The sequence below is a fragment of the Passer montanus genome, unplaced genomic scaffold (genome assembly GCF_014805655.1).
Source record: "Passer montanus isolate IOZ18808 unplaced genomic scaffold, ASM1480565v1 scaffold71, whole genome shotgun sequence".
NCBI classification, from domain to species: domain Eukaryota; kingdom Metazoa; phylum Chordata; class Aves; order Passeriformes; family Passeridae; genus Passer; species Passer montanus.
In genome coordinates this window covers 1,306,465-1,312,164 of record NW_024372259.1, presented here as the reverse complement: position 1 = coordinate 1,312,164, position 5,700 = coordinate 1,306,465, and positions in this window count along the sequence as shown.

Below are 5,700 nucleotides of genomic sequence, written 5' to 3'. Positions count from 1 at the left end.
TGCTGTTTGTTGTTATTTTGGATGGGGTAGCAGTGGTTGGGTCTGCTTGGTGGATGGTGTTGTAAAATAAGGGGGGGTGTTCTGGGTTTAAAAGTCAAAAAATTGGGGGTGTGAGGCTGGGGGGGGTGAATAATTTGGTGATTCAGGTGGGAACACAGGCCTGTACCTTCCTCTTTCACAAAGTTTAGGTCTGGTTTGCATAACTCGTTTTTATTCCTTATGCATGGTTCCTGAACTCCACTCCAGCATTTCTTTTTACATTTCTTTGGTAACATTTAGGTCTTTATACATAAATATTTTAGTGATGTCCAGCCCCTCCTCTCTTCACTCCCTCAGCCTTTCCTAATAAGTGAGATACTCCTTAATGATCTTTATTGCCCTCTGCTGAGGTCCACATTTGGGGCGTGGAAGTCAGTAATTAAATAGGGAGAGGAGTGGAACACTGAGTCTGAGACGGGCTCAGACTCTTCCACATCAGGACCAGAGGCAGGGGACAAAAAGCCATGCTGTCCCTGGTGACATGCAGGGTGCCGCTGTGAGAACGGGTGACACATCTCCCCATTCTCCCTCTGTGCTCGTGCAGGCGCCACAGCCGCTCTGTGTGAGGGCAGATGGGTGTGTGGGGAAGTACAGGACTGGTGGAAGAGGAGGAAGGAAAGGAGGCCGGAAGGATGGTGAAAAAGCGAAAGCAAAAGGTGTCCGGGGGAGAGTAGTCTGAATTGGGTTATGGGGCGCTGCCCCACCTCACCCATTGGACTCAGCGCGCCGGCCGTGAGTCTGTCTCAAAGCACCGCGGGGCCATGAGCATCCGCCGGGCGCTCGCTCCGCGGAGCGGCCGCCGCGGCTTCTCCTGCCCGGGCCGGCCCGCGCGGCGCCCCCCCTTGCTGGTGGCTCACCCGCCCGGCGCGGGCGGGGCCCTGCTGGGGCCGCGGGCGGCCCTTCCCTCAGACCTTCCCCGAGGCGGGCCGCGGGTGACGCGCACCCCGTGGGTGGCCTCGGCAGTGAGCTTCCCCCGGACGCTGCTCGCCCCGGCTCCGCCTCTATATAAAGGCTCTCTGTGCGGTTTCTTTAAGCTCAGGGTGAGAGCTGGTTCTACCCGGCGTGCATTGCGGTTATATGCTGATTAAGAGTCGCCCATTGGTCGGAAGGGGGCTGGGGCGTGTCCCGTGTGCGGGTTAAAGCGCAGGCTCATGGCAGGCGCCTGACGGGCTGTGCTGGGGGCTGTGGGCACGAACGTGTGGGGTGGGCGGCGGGGCTGAAACCTGCCCGTCATGGGCTGTGGGGCTCGATCTCGAGCTGAAGGACTGCGAGGCTAACACTTGTCTGTGGTGGGCTGGGGGTGTAAACCTGCCCGTGACGGGCTGTGGGGCTCGATCTCGACCTGAAGGACTGCGAGGCTAAAGCTCGTCTGTGGTGGGGATCCCCTCGGGAAGCGATGGGGTTGTGGCCGCTCGTGGCAGTCTGTGGGGTCGGTGCCCCGCTGTTCCATGCCTGCCCGTGACAGGCTGTGGGGGCTCGATCTCGACCTGAAAGACTGCGAGGCTAAAGCTCGTCTGTGGTGGGGATCCCCTCGGGAAGCGATGGGGTTGTGGCCGCTCGTGGCACTCTGTGGGGTCGGTGCCCCGCTGATCCATGCCCTGTGGGCAGCAGGCTGTGGGGCTGGAGCCCTCTGCGGACGGGCTGTGCTGTGGCTGCCCTCCAGGGAAGTGCCGTGAGGGCTGGTGGTGGATGGCTTTAACCCCCCCAGACCCACGGTGATTTTAATCGCACCAGTGTATCAAGGCCGATGTAAACCCGGGCACCTGCGTGGTTGGATGCAGGTGCTGTCACCTGGCTGTCCCTTCTTGCAGAGCTGCCCGGCTCCCAGCACCTGGAAGTGACTGGTGAGCCCAGGCTGCTGCCCTGGGGTGGCTCTGGCTGACTGCAGCACACACTCCAGTGGGTTTCCTGAGGATGGAAACATAAATCTGGGGTGTTTCTGCCTCTGTGGGTGCAGGGGGAGGGACCCCCATGATGCTGGGTGTCCTCACAGCTCTGTGTGCCGCAGCTGTGCACCCACACACCTTTATGTCCCTCAGTCTCAGCTGGAGGATTATTTGGGCAGTTCTTTGGGCGTGTCAATATGTTGCTTTTTGTCCTGACAGAGGCTTTTTGCTGCCCTACAGTCCTTGGAGTTGGTTTAAAGGGGTGTGAGCTTGCAAATCTCTCACCTCAGACCATAGACATCCTGCTCTTCCAAGACTGAGCATGCCTCTTGCTCAAGCAATCTCTTTTTCAGAGGGAAAATGATAAATACTTGCTTGTGGAAATTGCAAATCTGGCAAATAATTTTAGAACTAAAACCAGTGATTTTAGATTTGCTCCTCAGGTTTTTGGTTTCTGACTCTTCTACCCCATACATCTTGACCCTGGACTCTCACAGCAGGAACTACACAAGGGTTCAGAGCAAGACCTGGGGCTGCCTCTGCCATTCAAGCATATATATTAAATATTACTCTTCTTCTGCACTTCATCCCCCTGAAGTTGTAAGGAGTCAAATAGCAAAACTTTTCTGAAGCAGAGTGTGCTGTAAATCCCCTTAGACTCAGTGTGCAGCCATGCACGTGGAGTACAGGAGGTTCTCTGCTTGCCTGTTGCTCTCTTGATACCATGTTTGGACATTTGGAGATCAAGGCTCACAGAAGAGTTTAGGGCTGAATCAGCCTTAACTGATGCACCTGAGTTGGGTATCAACATCAGTTAAGGAACTAAGAAAAAAGTCTGTGGCATCTTCCACCCAAGGCTGTCTCATTTTTGGTGAGGGGTAATTTTCCATTAGTTTCTTTTTTTATATAGGATTGTGAAGGTAGGGCAGCTGTCTGCCTGGATTAGGAGGGCTGAAGGAGCTGATTTTTCCTGTGGGGCTTTGGTTTTTTCAGAGGTTGGGAATATCCTAAGGAACCTGGGCATGTGGAAAGTTTGCCTGTGAGTTGCTTTCTTGTGGCCTCCCAGTGAACTCGGCGTAAACTGGGACTAAGACTCCCTTTTCCTTCTCCATCCTCTCCTGAGAGCACTGGAAATGCATTAACATGATGCTAATTGTTAATGTGATGGATGGCAGCAATTAGGGTCTGTAATCCAGTCTCTGCATGTGGAGTGCTGTAGTGCAGCCTGGGGAAGCTCTCTGCTAGACACCCTGAGCTGGGATGCAGCATTCCAGGAAGCCCTGGGGTGCTCCTAAATGCTACTGCCCTTGGAGGGAGCTGTGTGTGTTGCCTGCACTGGGCTAACTGTGCCTGAAACAGCAATTTAATTCAGATTTACAGCCCTGTTTTGGTGGATGCTGCTTCCTCCAGCTGTATCCCCCTGGTCAGGGTTGCTGAGAGGAGGCACTGCCGTGCCCGACATTGCAGTTTGGGCATCTTTGTCCCTGATGCTTCCAGTCTCACGTGGGTCCCTCTGGGCATGGCAAGGCCATGCTCATTTAGAGCTGTTATTTATTAAAAGAAGTCCTGGGTGATGACCCTGTCTCTGTCCCTTCAGCTCCTGGTGACATCAGTGACGCAGCTGGTCTGGCGAGGTCACTCGTTTCCCTTTGTTTAATGATCTGCTGGTGAAAACGAGCTTCCAGTGCTCTCTGGAGTGTCACTGGGACATGAATATTGATGAAACCTCGGTGGTCCTGGTGCTGTCACAGCGTGGAGGGCTCATTTGGAGCTGCCAGGCAGTGTGGGGAGCTTTGTGATGGAGTGATAATAAAGTGTGGCTGAACTCTGCTCCGAGGTGCTCCTCGACACTTGGAACTTGCAGGCTCCTGGCACAGCAGCAAGAGGCTGGGATGGTGTTTTCCAAAGCAGGAACACAGCACTGTGAGCATTAACAGGGGAGGGATTCATCCCTCAAACATCCCTGGGGGTGCTGCAGGTACGGGAGAGTTTGTTGGTTGCAGCTTCAGGTGGCAAATGGTCCAGTTAATGAACCTAATATTTTCCTAACCTAAATATTTTCCAAGATGGAACTGGGGTGAGGGCAGATGCAGTGCAACATCTCTTGAAATGGTCATTTTGGGCTGTTATGGAAATCACTGTGAGGAGTGGGGTGTAGCTGTTAGAGATAGGCAGAGCATGATTTTAAATCTGCAGACTGCATTAGTCCAGGTGAGTCCCTTCCAGATTCTGCTATCCCCTGTAGAAAAATCAAGGTGACAGCTGAGTTCTTGTAAACAATACAGTTTTCTCTTTGAAAAATGAGGTATTGTACATGCTAATTTAGAATAGATCATGCAGTATGCTGTGCCTTTAAGAAGAGTATATTTAATATATGTGCTTGCATGGCAGAGCCAACCCCAGATCTTGCTCTGAACCCTCATGTAGCTCCTGCAGTGAGAGTCCAGGGTCAAGGTGTATGGGGTAGAGGGTTGGTGACCTTTATTTTCCTAACTGTGGAGAAGGAGCTGCTGCACTCTTGGTGTAATGCAGATCTGCCCTGCTTTTGCTTAGAGCAGTATCTTCCCTTCCTGCCTCAGGTGCTCTCTGTCTAGAGAGGCTGCAGGAGAGCCCTTCTGCAGGGATTTCTGCTGGATTGAGACCATAGGATGGTGGCACTGTCTGGTTTTAGTTATGGACACTCAAAGATACGCATTCTCCCTCAAAACCTTCATGTAACAGTGCCTGTAGGAGCTGCCTCTTGCTGATCAGGTTTTTGCACCATGTTATTTTGCTGTGCAGCCCCTTGCTACACTGAGGGACTGCACCAAACTCCCCATATCAAACAGAGCATTGCATTTCGTGCAGGTCCTGCTAGATGTGGCACAACTGAGCTCATTTAGTTTGGTTTTTTTTTTTTTTTAAGTGGATATTGGCTTGTGTGATCTCCAAGCCAATGATCAGTGCCAGCTGTTGTGTCTTAGCAATGTTCAAAACCTGCTGTAATAGAAAGACTACTGGGCTGCCTTTGGAAAGGGTGCACATGGAAAGATACAGCTGGACTCAATAGTCTTAGAGGTTTTTTACAGCCTTAATGATTCTGTGGTTCATATTTCCTCATCTTTCCTAGGACACATTGGAGTTCCTCAGCCCTCTAAGGATTTTAGGAAAGACTGTCCCATTAAATCCTTTCAGAGCTTGTGCCCATGCACCAGTGTTTCTGGAGCATAATCTGTATGAGTAAGAAGTAGGAGGGGCTGTGAACCCTGAGGGATCTGTGCCACTGCTCTTGGAGATTTAAGATCGGAATAGTACCTTGAGGATGTGGATTATATTCGTGCTGGGGGGAAGGAAGGAAAGAAAAAAAGCTTTTGGCAGCATAGGGTAGAGGCATCACCTTTCCTGACATGTTTGTCTTGAGCGGAGATGGTATCCAGTGGTAGGATGAAGAGCAGTTGCATGCTGTCTGGTGTTAATTACAAAGGGAAAACCACAGGAAAATCAAACGAAATTGAATCCCACTGCATTTGATATTCCCAGAGTTGAAGGCCTCAGTACATCTCATTAGTTTAAAACCCCTGATGGAGGGAGCTCAGCTTCGAACGGGAAAATTGATATGACATTGAGACCTGGGAGAGGATTAGCTGCCTGCCTCAGAACTTGTCCAGAGGAGTCGAACATGCAAATGTTCCCAGAGAGCAGCTCCCTGCAAGAAGGATCTGGATAATTAAGGCCCCTGGGACCACACACAGTTGCAGCGAGGGAGGGATGAGGTCTGTGTGTCTGAAACGTCCTT